The sequence below is a fragment of the Phragmites australis genome, chromosome 5 (assembly GCF_958298935.1).
Source record: "Phragmites australis chromosome 5, lpPhrAust1.1, whole genome shotgun sequence".
NCBI lineage: Eukaryota > Viridiplantae > Streptophyta > Magnoliopsida > Poales > Poaceae > Phragmites > Phragmites australis.
The window spans coordinates 13,190,806-13,209,975 of record NC_084925.1 but is presented as its reverse complement, the minus strand read 5'-3'; the positions used below and the strand labels follow the sequence as shown (position 1 = coordinate 13,209,975).

At 45.3% G+C, this 19,170-nt stretch overlaps 1 non-coding gene and 1 pseudogene across 1 annotated transcript; both read left to right on the top strand.

Moving 5' to 3' along the window:
* The first annotated feature begins 5,279 nt into the window (after positions 1–5,279).
* LOC133918805 (protein DETOXIFICATION 16-like) lies at positions 5,280–12,498 on the top strand (annotated as a pseudogene).
* LOC133920206 (small nucleolar RNA Z247) lies at positions 6,925–7,063 on the top strand. Its single transcript, XR_009910023.1, has one exon. It is a non-coding gene; the product is annotated as a small nucleolar RNA Z247 (small nucleolar RNA).
* Positions 12,499–19,170: the final 6,672 nt, after the last annotated feature.

Here is a 19,170-nt window from a genome sequence, read left to right as displayed (position 1 = left end):
GCTGTTACTCTGGAGGAAGTGAAGATCCAATCTCTACAAACACTCTCTACTACCCTAGGCGAAGAGTCCCTTTTGAAAGACCTGGTGGCAGAAACCCATCTGCTGGCAGTAGCGAACAACGTGAAGTGCCAGCAATAAACCAAGTGATGGGTAAATAAGAAAATTATGACCAAGGTATACCAACCCGGAGACCTTGTCCTTCATCGAAGGCTCAATAATGAGATGATTGGCAAACTTTAGACTAAATGTGATGGCCCTTTCCTCGTAAAAGAGTCCCAAAGACCAAGATCGTACCACTTACCCACACTTTTAGGAAAAGCACTCACTCACACATGGAATGAGAATGCGCTCCGCAGGTTTTGGGTTTGACGACGAGCTTTGTCTACCGAAACTAACTACCTCTTAAAGGAGTCACCGCCTTTAACATTATGTGGGAGATGATGGAGGGGGTGAGGGGTGTGTACTCGAGAGAAGAATGTGAGTAGTCGGGAGAAGAAGCCGTGTGGTTAAGAGAAGGAGGAGAATTCATAATCAAATTCATGTTTGGTGCAGCTGAGACCTGGTGCCCGAATATCAGGCTAGCTCAGCCAGGCCGGGCTAGGAAGAGGACGGGCCGGAAGGAGGGGGGAAAGGGTGGGTTGGCTAGGTTTAGGTTTTTTGGCTTTTCTTTTGAATAGGGAATTTTCCACAAAAATAAGATAGCAAATGAAATCAAAATAAAACTTTAAATGAGCCTAAGAATTCTAGGAAAAATTCAAACAAGTTTTTAAACACCTTTAGAAACCAAATAAAATATTTTGATTTTATGAAAACATTTTGAAATTTTGGAAATTGAAATTTGGCTTAAACAAATTCAAATAAATCCAAAAGCGCTCAAATAAGATCCAATAAAATCCAAATAAAAATCAAGAGCCAAAATAAAACCTAAATGCCTATTATCAGCATGAATGCATACAATCAATTGATATCCTTAATTCAAATTCAAATTTGAATTTAGAAAATAGACTTTTTCCTATTCTAATTATTCAACATATAATCAAATCTTGGAAAATTTTAGAAATTTGAGAAAATCTGAAAATCAGGGTGTGACATGGTGGTTCTAATTGTATTGACTTAGAGTGAATTGCGAGGAGGCTCTTGAGTCCTAATAATCTCCACCACCATATTGCACTGATGGAGGTGGAGGACGGGCATCCCTATTGTGGCACGGGCAGGTGCACCACGGATCGATGCATACAGAAGGGTCCTCCAGGTGTATTAAAAGGAGGAGTTAGCATATTCTCCACCTCCCTATCCAAGTGAAAGATTTGGTCTCGCGGGGTTGGTGGACGTAATCTTGGATATGCTACAGAATAGGAGGATCGACCCATCTCGTGTATTGGCAGTTGTCGGGGTTATCATCGTAGGCCTAAAGAATTGTGAAGGTCACAGTGTATAATGTTTTTTTTAAAAAAAGGATATGGATGGTCATGGTGATATAGTTCTCACCCTACCAAGAGGACATCTGAAGAATCAATGCTCCCCATAAATGCTCCCATTGTACATCTGAGCGATGCAGTTGTAGCCATGGGAGCACTTGGGTCAGAGCTTATTCGGGTGCTTGTAAATCCTTAGGTGACTTAGAGGACAAAAATCATTCCCATCCTGCAAAGGGAAGTTGTAGAGAGGCTCCTCGTACTTAGTTGGACCAAACGAACCTTCCCACTCACCGCCAGCCACCCCGCCCCCTTCTTCCTTGCCTCCTCTCGCCCTTAGCCTCCATTGATCGTTGTGGGTCAGTTTCTAGATACATGAGCCTTTTATAGATGCGTCGTAGCATCATAGGTCCTTTTACGGTGGTATAATTGTTTTCGTTGCACCATATAAAACTTGTCTTTTTTTCCAAAAGGACTTTGCATATTGCAACTATTTTTGTATCGTATAATCCTTCATTTTGCTTCATAATTGTCTATTCTTGCCGCCTCGAAACAGGTCGTCATGGATTTTTGGAGGAAGCACCTGATGGGAGTGCCACAATGGCACGAGCATCCATTGTGCAGGTGTGGCGACCGAGCTCGAATGTCGACATCCTTCGAGGTCCAGACTTTTGGTATGAGGTTCTTTATGTGTTCGGAGTTTGATGACGATTTCATGGTTCGTCTCTCTCTTTGCCTTCATCCACACCTCCCAACTATACCTTGAGTATATCACTTCTAACTCTGGGTTTATTGTCCTAAGCCTTGTCGTTTCAAGGAATGGATCGACCTTGTTAGGCTACTATACTGTGAGGGCTAACATCAGAGAGGTTGAAACAAAACATGAGTGTGAGATTAGGACAGAGGAAGCACGGATGCGGCTAGGAGCATGGCACGAGAGCAAAAAAGAACATCAACTCGAGAACAAGAACACAAGCGACAAGCCAGGGAACTTCAGAGGCATGAGGAGGAACATTATCTTCGATAGGATATTCTAAGGAGGCAGGAGGTCAAGCTTCAAAGGCATGAGGAACACCTACAAAGGTGTGAAGCACTCCTGCGCCAAGAGGCTGAGCGCGAAGCAGCACATCAATGAAGGGGGAGACATCCCTGGTCCACGCAGTAGAAGCCTTTTCCTATCCACGTCAATGTAATATTACCATCAATTTTGTGTTACCCGTAGACATCCATCCGTGATAATAAAATTGATGGCTTGTACTAGAACTGGTCACATTAGTAAATATGCACTCCATTTTCAGAGTTAGCCTCCTCATCAATAGCCTTTTCAGACCCAGCCTATTCAGACATAGTCTTTTCAGAAGTAGCCTTTTTAGATATAGCCTTTTCAGATGTAGGATTTTCAAAAGCAGGCTTTTTAGAAGTAGCCTTTTCAGATTTAGGATTTTTAGGACTAGGCTTTTTGGAAGTAGTCTTTTCAGTCGATATGACCAATTCTTACTCCAGAATCAGTTTCTTTCACATGGCCAATTTCCGTGGACTTAGTCAATGCACACGAATCAACTGTATAAATAGATGATCTCCTAGCCACATGCAGAACCAATCCACTAGCCGCAACCTCCACAACTCTAACGAAAATGGTATCTGATCCTTTCCCCTAGAAATACATATCAGATACTACGTTTGATGAGGTCAAAGTGCTAATGTGTTGGTGTGAAGACCTTTGTAGGGTGATCAAGTCCGCTGAGTTCTCCTACACCTACGGAAGGAGGTTCTTCATGTGCCACTGCTATGAGTACGATTCATCCCAGAGAAACACCAATGTTGGCTCTCACCGCCAGGTAATAACTTATATCAAAACTACTCTTAAAACAACTAAGATTTATCACTTAACATTTTAGTCTTCCTTGTAGTCGTCGTTACCACTATATGACTTTTTACATTGGCTGGATACTGACCAGTCAAAAGTGGATGTGTTCCTTCACACTCAGCACCGCACCCGCTTGGAGACACTTCTATGAGATGGAAATCTACGAGAGGAGGGTGGCTATGTGCAATTGCATTCAAGAGGAGCAAAATATGAGGGAGGAGTGTAACTGCATGATGGCTGAGGCCCATGAGGCAGAGAGGGAGAAGAAGCGTGAGAGGGCATGTCAGGCATGTGAGGCAAGACCGAAAGTGGCAAGGAAGGGAAAGTACCTACATTACACTCAGTAGACCAGATGTTGTAATCCTATTTTTTACATTCCCTAAGGCATGTTAGGTTTAGACGCGATAATTGTTTAGATTAGAATGATTGTGTACCGTACAATCCACCATGTATATTGCAACTCTCATTAAAATCACCGTGTTCAACTTTTCATTTCTATCAAATTTGAGTATCTAAAATATCGCACAAACATCTAATGCACTGGACAAATCAACAACAAAAAATGGTGGCACACAAACACCTATTTTGTCACAAACAAAATTGAATTAGGACACAACAAGGTGTCTCCCATTCATTGGGTGACACCTTGCTGTCGCCCAACCACTGGGTGGGACCAAGGTGTCACCCATTCACCAAGCGACAGGTCTCACACAACGGTTGGGCGACAGCAAGGTCTCGTCTGGTGAACAGGCGACACGTGCCACATCATCGGGATATTCAATTATGGCTAGAAGGACCCACAAGGTGTCGCCCATTCATGGGGCGATACCTTACTCTCGCCTGATGAACGGGTGATGGTAGCCTATTGTTGCAAAATTTTAAAACGAGTGTGTAATTTTGCAATATATATATATATATATATATATATATATATATATATATATATATATATATATATATATATATCAACTACGTTCGCGGCCTACGCCCAAAGGTTTTGTCCCCTAAATCTCGTAGGTAGAAAATGAGCGCCACCAAATCTCTCTCTCATACACACACATCTCATTGATCACTCTCTAGTTTTAGTGATCGAGTCAAAGGAGATGCATACGAGCTTGATCAATGAAGCTTGAGCCTACTCAACCTAACCCCACTCTCCCTCTCCTAGTTTGGTGGCAACTGGCAGCTGACAATGGTGGGTGGCAAAATCTCAAAGATGAGGGATAACGGCAGAGCGCATGTAGGCGAGGGGGTGATGACGCGACCAGTGACAAGGGTCTACCATGCCTCCTTGATGCCTTCCTCTCCTTGAGACAAGTCTATAGGTGTTTGATATTGCGGGCTTGCGGTGCTACTAGGTCCTATGAGTTTGCCCACGTGGACCGCAAAAGCTTTGTTGGTTGATTTGTGGCGTTATGTGGGCTGGCCCAGAGGTTAGCAGCATGGTTCACCCCACTTGCTCCCCTAACTCTCGCGAGCAATAGATGGGCGACAGGGGGAGAAAGAAGGTGAAGATGGGACAGATTGGTCTGAGGAGGAGGAAGGGAAGATAGGCCGAGGCGACACATACTAGACTGGATCCATACTGTGCCCGGATAAAGAAGGAAAGAATTGGGCCGGAGATAGGCTTCCCTTTTACCATGCCAAGGAGATCTTAATTTTTTTTTCTTGTGTTGCCTTGATGTAAAAAATTTAAACAGCATTGACTTCTGTTCAAATTTGATTCATAAAATTATGTAAAATCCACTATAAATACTACATTGTCTCCGGGATTTATTATGAAATTTTCAGGGGACTTCCAAGTAAGATCTATTCTGGCAAACACAATATCCAGTGGTGCACAATTAGATCCAATCAAACTACAGAGAGGCACTATAAGATATGCTACTTTTTACCCCGGGGGGCGGGGGGGGGGGGCAGGGGCATGCCACGTAATCAGATATATATTATTCATCCTATCCTGATCTGATCGGGTGTGACAAACATGATACCGTTTTTTTCATGCCCACCGTGTCCGACACTTAAATCTTGCTGGCGACTCCATTTGCCTTTTGTCTTTTGCATTGGCGTCGAAGGAGCAGGTAAATTTTGTTTCTTCCATTTACCCTCAAGTAGTACAAAATAGGGAGCTCGATTTGAACGATGAATCAGTGAGGCCCGGCCTCCCGGCTCGCTCGACCGCCATTGCTGCGCCCTTCTTGGCTTGTCACGCGGTGAAGCAAGAAGGCAAGCATGGAGCCGCTCCTCGCCGCTACGGGGGCCGAGAAGCATGCTGGCGGTGAGGAGTGCTTGGCCGTGCGCGAGGTCAAGAAGCACTTGTACCTCGCCGGCCCACTCGTCGTCGGGTTCCTCCTGCAGAACATGGTCCAGATGATCTCCGTCATGTTCGTCGGCCATCTCGGCGAGCTCGCACTCTCCAGCGCTTCTGTGGCCACCTCCTTCGCCGGTGTCACTGGCTTCAGGTTGCTGGTAAGCATACGCTCGAATGAGCTGCTCTGCTCTCCTCCTCTGTTCCTCGTTTCCGCCCTCCCCAGTGTGCTACCGCGCGCGTACATTCTTTCGATTGTCAGGCACGCATGGCGTGCAGCCTGGACACCCTGTGCGGGCAGGCCTTCGGCGCGCGGCAGTACTACCTGCTCGTAGTCTACAAGCAGCGGGCCATGCTGGTGCTCGCTCTGGTTAGCCTGCCGGTGGCAGTGGTCTTGGCCTACACTGGCGAGATCCAAGTTTGGTGCGGCCAGTACCCGGAGATCACCGCGGGGGCCGGGAGCTACATCCAGTGAATGATCCCGGCGCTGTTCTTGTACGGGCCACTGCAGTGCCACGTCCGGTTCCTGCAGACGCAGAACCTCGTGTTAGAATTGGTAGATTCAGTTAGCGCATGCCCGCTTACGGCGTGCATAGTGATCACAGCGCGTGCGTGGTGACCGCGTCTCCAGCGTTAGCGGCGTGCGTGAGTTGTTGTGATCTATTTCCTTCGGATCTCACCGTTGTACTGAACTCCCTCAGCATTATAAATACAACACGATTCAGAATGGACCGATGTATTCACCGGTAACAAATCGTTTCATGGTACCAGAGCCTAGATCCATTCAATCCCAATCATGGCCGACTCCACCACAGCTCCGCTCAGCTCCACCGGCCACTGCTGCATCTTCTTCCTCCTCCCAAGTCGGCCTCATGCCTACACCGGCCTTCAATCACATGATCAATGTGAAATTGACGCGGGACAATTTCCTGCTGTGGACGGCGCAGCTCTTCCCATATCTCAGAAGCCAGTGCCTGATGGGGTACATTGATGGCTCCATCGCCCGACCAAACAAGGTCATCAACCTCACTGAAGGAGAAGGCGCTCCACGCTTCGTCGTCAACCCAGAGTACAACACCTGGTATCACCAAGATCAGTTGGTGATAAGCACCATTCTCTCCTCTGTCTCTGAAGAAGTGCTCTCACATGTTGTGGGCATGTCAACGGCGCGCGACGTCTGGAGCGCCATCGAGAAAAGCTTCGCGTCGAGTTCCAGAGCGCGTGTCATGCAAATTTGCATGCAGCTCGCCACAATTCAAAAAGGGGAGCAGAGCATCTCTGACTACTACAGGAAATTAAAGAGCCTCGCCGACACGCTGTCCACCATCGACAAGCCATTGGAAGGTGAGGAGTTGATCTCCTACATGCTGCGTGGGCTCGGGTCAGAGTATGACTCGCTCGTGACCAGCATCACCACGCGAGTGGACTCCATCACCATCAGCGACCTTTATGCACACATGCTTGCGTTTGAGTTGAGATTGGAGTACAATAATACATCCCGCATGTCTTCAGCTAACTCTGCTAGCAGGAACCAAGGTCGTGGTGGCGGAAGGAATGCTGACCGCAGTCATGGCCGCGGTGGTGGTTGTGGCCGCGGCAGTGGCGGCCGCAACGGAGGACAAGGAGGACAGTCCAATCAAGGAGCGCGAGGTGACATTTGTCAAGTGTGCCACAAAGCTAGCCATGACGCGCTACGCTGCTAGTACAGATTTGATCATTCATACCAACCTGAAGATGCCAAGGTTGCAGCTGCCGCCACCAACACCTACACTGTCGACTCGAATTGGTATGTTGATTCTGGAGCGACAGACCATATCACCAATGACCTCGAACGCCTGGCAGTAAAGGAGCGCTACACTGGTGGTGATCAAGTGCAGGTTGGCAACAGAACAGGTTTGTCCATTGCTCATGTAGGAAAGTCTTTTATTGCTGGCACACCTCATTCTCTTGTTTTGAACAACGTTCTGCATGTTCCCAAAATCAATAGACATCTGTTATCCATCCACAAACTCATTTCAGACAACAAAGCCTTTGCTGAATTCCATCCAAATTGTTTTCTTGTCAAGGATCAGGCCACGAGGAGCACAATTCTCAGAGGAGAGTGTAAAGATGGACTCTACTTTCTTCCGAATAAACATCCCAGCCAAGCTTTGTCCTCTGTTAGAGCCACTCGTGAACTCTGGCATCAGAGGCTGGGACATACTGCACCTTTGATTTCTCATCGAGTCCTAGAAAGTAGTGGTCTATCAGTAGAGTAAAAAAAAAACCCTCTCTATTTGTGGCGCTTGTCAATAGGGAAAAGTTCATCAGCTTCCATTTCATTCCTCTATTCATGTGTCTGCTAGTCCTCTAGAATTAGTGCACACTGATGTATGGGGATCTGCTCGTTTTTCAATCAATGGATTCAGTTATTATGTAAGCTTTGTGGATGATTACAGTAGATTCACCTGGATTTACTTTCTTAAGCACAAAAATGAAGTAAAGAATGTCTTTCTGCAGTTTCAAAAACATGTTGAGCGCCTATTAGGAAAGAAAATACTCGATGTTCAGTCAGATTGGGGGGGGGGGGGAGAATATCACTGTTTACACAAATATTTCAATCAAGCTGGCATCTCTCACCATGTCTCTTGCCTACACACACATCAGCAAAACGGCTTGATTGAAAGAAAGCACAGACACATCGTTGAGACCGGCATCACTTTACTGGCTCAGTCCCAAATGCCAGTTCGGTTCTGGGATGAAGCATTCCATTCAGCATGCTATATGATCAACATAATGCCTAGTCGAGTCATTAACTATGACACTCCTCTCCATAGACTAACAGGTGCTCATCCTGATTACAAATTGCTAAAAGTTTTTGGGTGTATTTGCTGGCCCAATCTACGTGCATACATTTCAAGAAAACTTGAGTTCAGAACCAAAGAGTGCGTCTTTATTGGTTACAGTGCTAATCACAAAGGATACAAATGCTTAGATCGTCATACAGGGAGAGTTTACATCTCTAGAGATGTTGTTTTTGATGAGAGTAAGTTCCCCTTCTCAAGCACTCCTGAAACTCCAACTGTTGCCTCCACGAAAAATTCACACCATCCTACCATCTTGCCCACAGTTGTGCCTTCTCAATATTCTGAAGAATCCTTGACAAACACCCATGTAACCACTGAACCGATTCCTACTAGTCCAGCAGTAACAGAATTTCCTACTGACAATGAGCAGATTGATTCCGCTGCTGACCACACCAGCAGTAGTTCTTCTTTTGGTGCAGGATAGGAAACTGAACAAGCGACAGATACAGAGATAGAGGCCTCAAGCTCGACTCCACCTGAACCTGTGTCAGCTCAGCAACCTGAACTAGCTCCACCTCATCATTCAATGCGTACAAGGCTGCAAGACAACATCAGAAGGCCGAAGGAGTTCACTGACAGCACAGTTCGCTACTTTGTTCCTGCCTAGAAGCTGGTTTCAGAGAAGGTTCAGAACACTGTTCCTGTTCCGACAACAGCTCTGTCTGAGCCTTCCTTGCACATTCAGGTGATGCAACAAGCTCATTGGAGGCAGGCCATGGATGATGAATACTCTGCTATGCTCAGGAATCAAACATGGACATTGGTACCACCTAAGAAGGGAATGAATTTGATTGACAGTCGGTGGGTGTTCAAACTGAAAAGAAAAGCCGATGGTTCAGTCGATAGATTCAAAGCCAGGCTGGTTGCAAAGGGGTACAAGCAATGATTTGGAGTTGATTACCTTGATACATATAGTCCAGTGGTGAAACCTACAATTGTCAGACTAATCTTGTAGCTAGCAGTGTCAAGGAGATGGACAATGCATCAGATTGACATCCAAAATGCATTTCTTCATGGACTGCTCCAAGAAGAAGTCTACATGCGACAGCCTCCAGGTTATGAGGATCCTCAAGTGCCAAGTAACTATGTTTGTCGACTGCAGAAGGCATTGTATGGACTCAAACAAGCTCCACGATCTTGGCACTCTTGGCTGATAAGAAAGCTTCAAGAGTTGGGCTTCAGCTTCTCCTCTGCAGATCCTTCTTTATTTGTCCTCAACAAGGCAGGATTGACAATGTATATGCTCATATATGTAGATGACATAATAATTGTCAGTTCTTCCTCCATTGCAACTTAGAAGCTGATTCAAGAGTTGACAAAGGAATTTGCAATCAAAGACCTTGGAAAACTGGATTACTTCTTGGGTATAGAAGTGAAGCATGATCAAGGGGGACTTCTGCTATCTCAGCACAGGTATGCACAATATCTGTTGAAGAAGGCCAATATGCATAACTGCAAATCCATTTCAACATCAATGGTGACAACAGAACGGCTATCAAGAGAGAAAGGTAGACTACGGTCAGACACTAAACATTTTTAGTACAGGAGCACCGTTGGAGGACTGCAATATCTGACCATCACCAGACCTGACATATCCTTTGCAGTAAACCGAGTCTCTCAGTTTGTACAAGCACCCACTGATACTCATTGGGAAGCAATAAAACGGATTCTGAGATATGTTAAGGGAACAACTAATCAAGGGCTGAGAGTACACAAGTCTGCTTCGGTAAATTTGCATGCCTTCTCGGACGCCGATTGGGCTGGATGCCCAGACGATCGAAGATCAACAAGTGGATTTGCTGTCTTCCTTGGTTCGAATTTGATCTCATGGAGCTCACGCAAATAGGCAACAGTGTCCTGTTCGAGCACTGAAGCAGAGTATAAGGCTATTGCTAATGTGACGGTAGAGCTGATTTGGATTCAGTCATTACTGAGAGAGCTCGGGATTTTCCTTGCCAAGCCACCAGTACTATGGTGCGACAACCTTGGAGTGACTTATCTCACTGCTAATCCCGTTTTCCACGCGAGGACCAAGCATATAGAGGTCGACTTCATTTCATTCGTGAGCAAGTGGCGCGCAAGGCGATGCAGGTTCGGTTTATTTCTTCAAAAGATCAAGTTGCAGACATGCTGACAAAGCCACTGCCGAGGACGACGTTCAACTCCAATTGTCGCAATCTCAACATTAGAAGACCATGTTGTGATTGAGGGAGACTGTTAGAATTGGTAGATTCAGTTAGTGCATGACCGCTTATGGCGTGCATTCTGATCACAGCGCGTGCGTGGTGACCGCGTCTCCAGCATTAGTGGCGTGCGTGAGTTGTTATGATCCATTTCCTTCGGATCTCACCGTTGTACTGAACTCCCTCAGTATTATAAATACAACACGATCCAGAATGGATCGATGTATTCGCCGGTAACAAATCGTTTCACCTCGTCGTGCCGTTGATGCTAAGCTCTGGCGCCATCGCCCTGTGCCACCCGGCAGTCTGCTGGCTGCTGGTGCGCGGGATCGGCTTGGGCCGCAACGGCGCTGCTCTGGCCAATGCCGTCTCCTACCTCTCCAACTTGTTATTCTTGGCGCTCTACATCCGGCTCTCGCCGTGCTGCAAGAGCTCCTGGACGGGGTTCTCCCACGAGGCGTTCCGCGGCATCCCCAGCTTCCTGAAGCTCGCGGTGCCGTCCGCCGTCATGGCCTGGTGAGGTCGAAAACTGAGATGCTTTCTTTCTTCCACTCCATCGATGGATCAACGGCGTCGATGATGAAAAACACTTGCACTGCTGGCTCCAGCATGGAGTGGTGGTCTTTCGAGCTCCTGGTGCTGCTCTCCGGCCTTCTCCCTAACCCGAAGCTCGAGACAGCAGTGCTGTCCATCTGGTGAAAATTAATCTACGCTTGCCAAATTTACCATGTCGTTTGCTATCCCATCCAATGCTCACTGTTGTGGTTTTTGTAGCTTGAACACTAGCTCCTTGGCGTTCATGGTCCCGCTTGGACTTGGTGCTGCCATAAGGTCCGTGCTTCGAAGTCCGAACAAACAAATCGTGATCCATCATAAGGACCTGAATTTCTGATATTTCGGACTATTATAACTAGCTAGTACAATACCGGCAGTAGTATGCTCCTTCTGATGATGCTCTTTCCCCTCGACCATGTTTCGGTGCAGCACACGTGTCTCGAACGAGATTGGGGCAGAGCGGCCGGAGGCTCGCAAGGGCCCGCCTTGCGACCCGGGTGGTCATCCTCTTAGCGTTCACGGTTGGCTTATCGGAAGGGCTTGTGCTTGTGCTGGTGCTGGTGCGCACTCTGTAGGGTTACGCATACAGCAACGAGGAGGAAGTTACCAGGTACACAGCGAGGATGATGCCCGTCCTTGCGGTGTCCATCTTGCTTGACGGCCAGCAGTGCGTGCTTTCAGGTACTCTGCACTATATGAGCTGAAGAGGAATAAGCAAATTCAACTCAATGGACATTCTCAATTGCTGGGAGATGATAAGACATGGCCATACTTGATCTTCAGGCGTTGTTAGGGGATGCGGCCGGCAAAAGATTGGTGCTTTCATCAATCTCGCCGCCTTATTACCTGGCTGGTATCCCTGCGGCATTCGTTTTCGCCTTCCTTTACCATCTCGGAGGAATGGTACTATAAAAGGCTTTCTTCAACAATTTCTTTGGGAATCAATTTGTTTCCTTTCATTGCCCTTTTTTATTCGAGAAGTTCTAAAAGAAAGTCATGGTTTCAACTCTGAACAGGGGCTCTGGTTCGGGATCTTGTGCGGCCTGGTGGTGCAGATGCTCTTGCTCCTCTCCTTCACCTTATGCGCCAACTGGAAGAAAGAGGCATGCATAACTTTACGCTTCCATGCGTTTGGTTTAGTAGTTTTCATCTTGCTCTGAATGTTGTTGTTGGGTCTCCAGGCATTGAGGGCAAAGGACAGAGTTTTCAGTTCTGCTCTTCCCGCAGACATGGCAATATGAGATTGTGTCGAGAAGAACTAGGGATGCAGTTTTGTTAATCTGGTGAATGTTGGTGGCGATGCTGGTTGTTTAAGCAGTTTTGTTCGTCCTCTTGTCTTCAATAAAACTTTGAGGAATTGCAAGTGATGATCTATTCTGGAACACGAAACCGGATTACTTTCTCTGTTTAAAAAGATTCAAACCTGGATTGCAGTTTTGAAAACATGGAACTTTTTCAGAAATATTCATTAGCACGATTGCTACCTCAAACTGCTTTGTTAAAGTAAATTCTTAAACTAAATTTGCAATGAACTGCTTTGTTAAAAAAACAAATCAGCCACGACAAAAAAAGAGAACATGTTGCTAGTTCCTGGTACGTTGCATCCTCCTTTGGGATCGTAGTGTAAAATCAATGACCCTAACATTGACTCAATGCTCTCATAGATGCTATGTGTGATAAACATAAGGTTCAAACACCTCAAAAGTATGAACATTGAGGTTAAAGAAGAACTTCATAAAGATATATAGATATATTGTGAGGAATTATCTATATAGTATTTTAATTAATTATTAAGTCGATCATTTACATAATCACGACTCCAACGATTAATTATAATACTATCCTGGTAGTTCAGGCACGAATTTTATGCCCAAGATCGGAACACATGCCTTTCTAACATACACATCACAATAAACCTTAAGAAAAAATGAGTAAATAAAATTATATTATAAGTTCTTAAGCATCCAACTATTTACTACAATTTACGCAAAAGAGAAAACTAAGTAGTGGAAGAAAAAACTATAAACAACGAAAAAGAGAGCAGCGCCACATACCCTTAGGCACCACCTAAAAGTTACGCCAACAGAGTAGAATGCACTACTCATGCCTATAGCCGAACACCATCTCTTCCTCACCTGTAGAACCTAAAAGAGCAGCATGAGTATGAAGTTACTCGCAAAACTTAATCCACAATAGATGCTTATAAATAGCTCGACTTCAAAGATTATGCATTTGGATATTAGCAAGAGACAACCATATGGTTAAGTAAAATTCATAAGCGAAAACAAAAATGATATACACATGTGAGCATCTATAGTTAAACCAACATACCAACTTACCCATAACCACCAGCCTGCACATAAGTGTATCTGAAACCATAACAATAATATATGCGAGTAGAACCAACTTAACCACCACCAACATCCCACATTCGTAACTTTACGACTGATGCGAATGGACAAAAGCATGCTCATAATCGAGAGCGTGACAATTCGAATTGATTATACACCTTGCAGGGGATACTCCTTTACCCACATGCCTCAGTTCTATTCTCTTGGCTTCCAAGACAACTTTTCTCATACCCGGAACTACCCACTCGCAATGCCTCTATCGCACCGAGGTTACCACAAGCGTGTCCCAGACACCTCCGGCTCCTCGCCACCTTGCTCCTCGTTCTTTTTTCATACGTGTCATAGGGCCGCAAGATGAGCGTTAGCACGGCATATGGTACTAGGTTTACCTTACCATTAGATCATGGAAAGTGCTAAAGCCAATGGCACTGACGAACGATGCTTAAATTATGCGGAGCGATCTATGGTGCTCGGGCTCCTCTCCTGAACTACCCAGAGGAACTCCTCCGGGGCAGAAGATACCCCTAGCACCGCCCACATTTTGCCTCATCCTCACCACTCATCTAACCAACCACATTAACTAATATAGTTATCATTGTGTCAGTATTAAAGCCTATGCTCGCAAGTGATGAAACATTTCACCGCTCAACTTCTCTAGATGACCTATTGCATTGCTAAGCATCACGAATCAACTTTGAAGTTAAACAACATCAAGTTAACCCATGCTACAAGGATACAAATCAACAATAATTCAAGTAGGAGCAATGCAAAACAATATAGGTTCTACCCATAACACTGACTTGGGAACTCTAATTATGCAAATATACATACTGCATAATTTATCAAAGTATATCATACGAGATCTAAAGTACTAGGTAGAGTATGCTTATGTGCTTGCCTTGCTGCTCAGGTGACCACCTAAAGCTACCCGTGCAAAACTCACATAACTTGGGCAGATTGGTGTCGTCATCACTCACTTGGGTCATCGGCTCAATGTTCTCTAAAATGAAACACAGATGCAATGCATAAATAACCAACAATGGAAAAAGGGTGCATATGATGCATGCTTGAATAATAATAGAGTGTCATGTTTCGAAAACATTTGTAAAAGATCGTCAAAGGCTTAGGGTTTCGAAGTTTGAAATCCTAGGCAAGATAAACTAAGTGCTTGAAGCTTTCAGTGGCTAGTGGTCAGACCGATATTAAAGCGGGGGTCAGACAGCTGGCATATAGAGGGTTTTGGCCTCTGCGGTCATACTACCGACCAATGGTCAAAGCGACCCTAGTGGCGGTCTGACTCCAGTATAGGGTTTTCCACTCAGATAATCCGGCCCTCACTGGCGGTCAGACCAGTCCAACAGTAGTCAGACCGCTAAACCTTGTCGAAATAACTTTGCGAGGTCGTCGGTGAGGATTCCGACGAGACCTTCAGCGATGAAGGGCACCAAAGCACTCCACTAGACTAGGTGAACATTTTACGTCGTTGTTCGGGCACCATGCATGGCCCAAACAAAAAGTGGATCTAGGTCTAGGGTGGGGTAGGGTTTTCTGGCAAAAAAAAATCAAAACAGTGATCGCCACGGGCTAGAAAAAGACAGAAGAAGGGTATAAGGAGGCTCAACTTGGCGTGGGTGAACTTTGTATTGGATCAGAATTCTCTGTGGAGGCTTCGATCTGCCGATTCGACTCCCAGAGGGTGGAACAAGCTCGCAGTGGACAAAACAGTGAAGAACCGCTTCCCAACGAGGGGGAAGATCTCGAGGGAGTCTCTGGGAAGCTTGGGCAATTCCTTGCTGTCGATCTCCAGGCTTCAAGCATGTTGAACAGAGCTCTCCTTTCTCTCTCTAGGGTTTGGGAGAAGAGGGAGAGAGAGAGAGCAATGTGAGAAAGTGAGAGAGAGATCGATCACTTAAGTGCCGCCTCTGCTGAGTTCTGGCAGTCATATTACGGGGAGGGTTGGTCAGACCGCGGGAAGCACACGTGGCAAGTATACACGGCTGTACACCTGGCGGTGAGACCGCGGGCGAGCCAGGTTAGACCGCGAGGAGGGTTTTGTGTTGAATTTTTCCTAAGTCTTCCCCTTGTTGCATGCTTCTTCTTCTCCAACATATATAGGATTTTCCTAAGGTCTCTAAACTATATTCACACACTTTTGTAACATACTTAACTAAGTTTGATACACAAACACGTATGAACACATGAGAGGATGATTACGCATGCTTAAACGCATAATTAGCATTTTAGGATGTGACATATATTGTTTAAATAAGTGATCATGGTGTTAAGAGCATCACTTGTTTGGATAGGTATGTTTTTTTTAGCCGTACTATGAAGATGGGTTTGGGTTTAGTAGCTTGATGTAGTGTCTTAAGATTAGTTACCTAGTAGGTGTTTCACACTAGGTTTGACTAGCTCTAATAGACCCGAATGATGAAACAAGGCATCAAGGAAGACAAGCCACGAAGATCGGGACTTGAGAAAGTTTAAAGTCGATAAGTACACCTAAAAATTAGTTACCACAGGATACAATGATTATGGGTAGGAGGTAAAAAATGTTTTTCAGGTTTCGAAGATTAAGTCACCATATGATGTCATGGCACCGTATGATATGGTGGCACATGAGACGGTGCACCATATGTCTGTTCCAGAGGAGTTGCAAGTCAAGGAGATCCAAGGTTAAGTCACTGCACCATAAGATGGTGCAGTGTACTTTATCTTCAAAAAATTTCAAGCTTCGAAGGATAAGATCATCACATGATGCCTTGAGTGTCTGATAGGTTCCAACAGTCGACTTTTTGACCGTTGACACAATGCTGACCGCATGATGTTGTGGGTCACCACATGATGCAGTGAGTAGGGATTTTGAAAGATTCCCACCAATGGCTAGTTTTTGAGGTTGGCTATATAAATATCCCCACCACCGGTCATTTGAGGTCGTTGAAGCTTTCGGAAATACACTCACTCATCTTGGAGTGTTTCATAGCCATCTTTAAGTCAAAGTTGAATATCAAGGTAATTAGCACAAGATTAATGATTTGATTACTAATAGTTTAGATCCAATGTGCATCTAGCTAAGTGATTAGCTTAGAGTTGGATCAAGTGAGTGATCCACACTTCTCTTGATGTTTGCCTACACCTAGACTAATTGGTGGTTGGTCAGTCTTGCGAAACCTTCCAACCGAGTTTGTGAAGTGGACATAAGTTTTGTAAGCAGGAGGAGTGACCCGTGTAAGAGCGGCAAAACACTACCTTTGTAAAGATAGAAGTGAGCATCCAGGTGCACTTAGTAGGAGACCTACTGGTGTGTGGGGAGCTCTAATGGTAAGAGCCGTGAAGTTATCTGACTAAGGAGCTTGGCAACTCACCGATACTATGGAAAAAACATCATGCCAAGTTTGTGTTCTCTATCTCATTTTTATTTCCCACTTCTATATTGCACTTTTATATTTCCTTGAAAGTCATGGTTTCAACTCTGAACAGGGGCTCTGGTTTGGGATCTTGTGTGGCCTGGTGGCGCAGGTGCTCTTGCTCCCCTCCATCATCTTATGAACCAACTGAAACAAAGATGTAAGCATAAGTTTAAGCTTCCATGCGCGCGTTTGGTTTAGTTGTTCTCATCTTGTACTGAATGTTGTTTGTCGGGTCTACAGGCTCTGAAAGTGAAGGATCAAGTTTTCAGTTCTGCTCTTCCTCCAGACATGTCAACATCAGATTGTGTTGAGAAGACAAAGGGTTGCCGTTTTATTGGAAGTAATGCTCAACATCAAGGAGGCATTGACGCAAGAAGGGCATGTGTTGATCTAGTGAATTTTGATGGCCATGCTGGTCATTTAAGCAGTTTTGTTCGTCCTCGTGCCTTAAATAAAACATTGAGGCATGCATGCAAGTGACGATCTATTCTGACACCAGACCATCTTACTCTCTCTATTGAGATAATTTCAAAACTAGATTGCAGTTTTGAAACGATGGAACCGTTTCAAAAACTTTCATTACCATGATTGCTACCTCAAGCTGCTTTATTGAAGTTTTTTTTCTCGCGCTGTTGCACGGAAGATTGTCATAAGATGCGAGGCCAATACCATGCTCTCATGCTCTGGTTTCGACTGCATACATATTTTAGCTTGTTTCAGTCTCAGCATAGTATGGCTAAGCAACAAAAGGCTCGATATTTCTCTAGTTATAATTGGAGTTCCTAAGTTAACCTTGCCTACCTCAACATATGGGAAGGGATCCTCTTATGTAAAGTCATGGTGACATGATCGTTGAAATGTGGGTCAACTTTCAGTGGGCTCCATATATCAGCGATCACGTCATAGGGTGACATTACGTCTTAGGAATCCTCTCCCAACATATGTACCTTTGCACTGAACAAGGATAGCAAGAAAAGAATAGTGAAAAGACCGAAGAGGAAAGAGCTGTGTAGAGAGCTCCGGAAAGAAATTATATCTTCTAGCAAGACATTCTCCGAGCAAGCAGAAATCCTTCGAGCAAGAAGCCAAGTCATCGATAATCAAAGGAAGGTGTGAGAATTAAAATGGCTATGGCTGATCCAGACCATTTTTTTTGGCACGGCATGAATTAGACACTGAACTCATACTGCAACAATGTTGGGAAAAACAATTAGGCATGGGCGCAGCCTCAAACATGGGATCCCCTTTCTCCCCTGCTTTTTATCCTGACCATCGATCCTCTACAGCATCTTCTGGATCTAGCTGTCCAAGACAGGCTTCTGAGCCGCCTGAGGGCGTAGCCCGACAATTCGCACTTCAGTATATGCCGATGATGCAGTGGTCTTCATCTCTCCAAACAGTGAGGACGTTTGGGCCCTCGCCGAAATCCTAAACAAGTTTGGTGATGCCACTAGGCTAAGGACAAACAAATCACTAGTGGTGCCAATAAGATGGGGGAACCTCAATCAGCCTGCCATTCTAGATAGGCTCCTGGCCACGACAAAAACATTTCCAGTCAGATATCTGGGGCTCTCACTCTACGTGAGAAGGCTAAAGAGAGTAAACTGTCAACCTCTATTTGACAAAGCGACTAGCACTTTGGATGGTTGGAAAAGGCAACTATTAACTCCGAGCGGGAGGCTAACACTAGTCAATTTGGTTCTCTCATCCCGGCTGATCTTCCTGCTAACCACCATGCATGCGTAGAAGCAGATCATCAAACTATTAACTCAATGAGAATGTGGTTCCTTTGGGCTGGATCGGAGGACTTGACAGAGGGAAAGTGCAAGGTCAACTGAATGCGGGTTTGTAGAGCAACAAACATAGGTGGGATGGGCATCCTGATTCCGCAAGACTTTGCTAGGGCTCTCCATTTGCAATGGCGGTAAAGCTCGCCAACACCCCTGGATAGGAAAGGATATCCCGTGCAACAACACAGACAAGCTGTTATTCGCAGCCTGCAACACCATCTCCATCAGAAATGGTGCATGAGCAATCTTCTGGCACTGTGCATGGTTTCAGGGCAGTCAACCAAAACACTTCGCTCCACTAATCTTTTTTATGTCCAGAGTGAGAGAATTCTCACTAGCTAACGCCATCAACACAAATTTTTGATTGCTGGACCTAAACCATATTATGGGATTTACGGGCCAATTCATCACAGAGCTAGTAAATCTATGGTGTGCCGTACGTCAG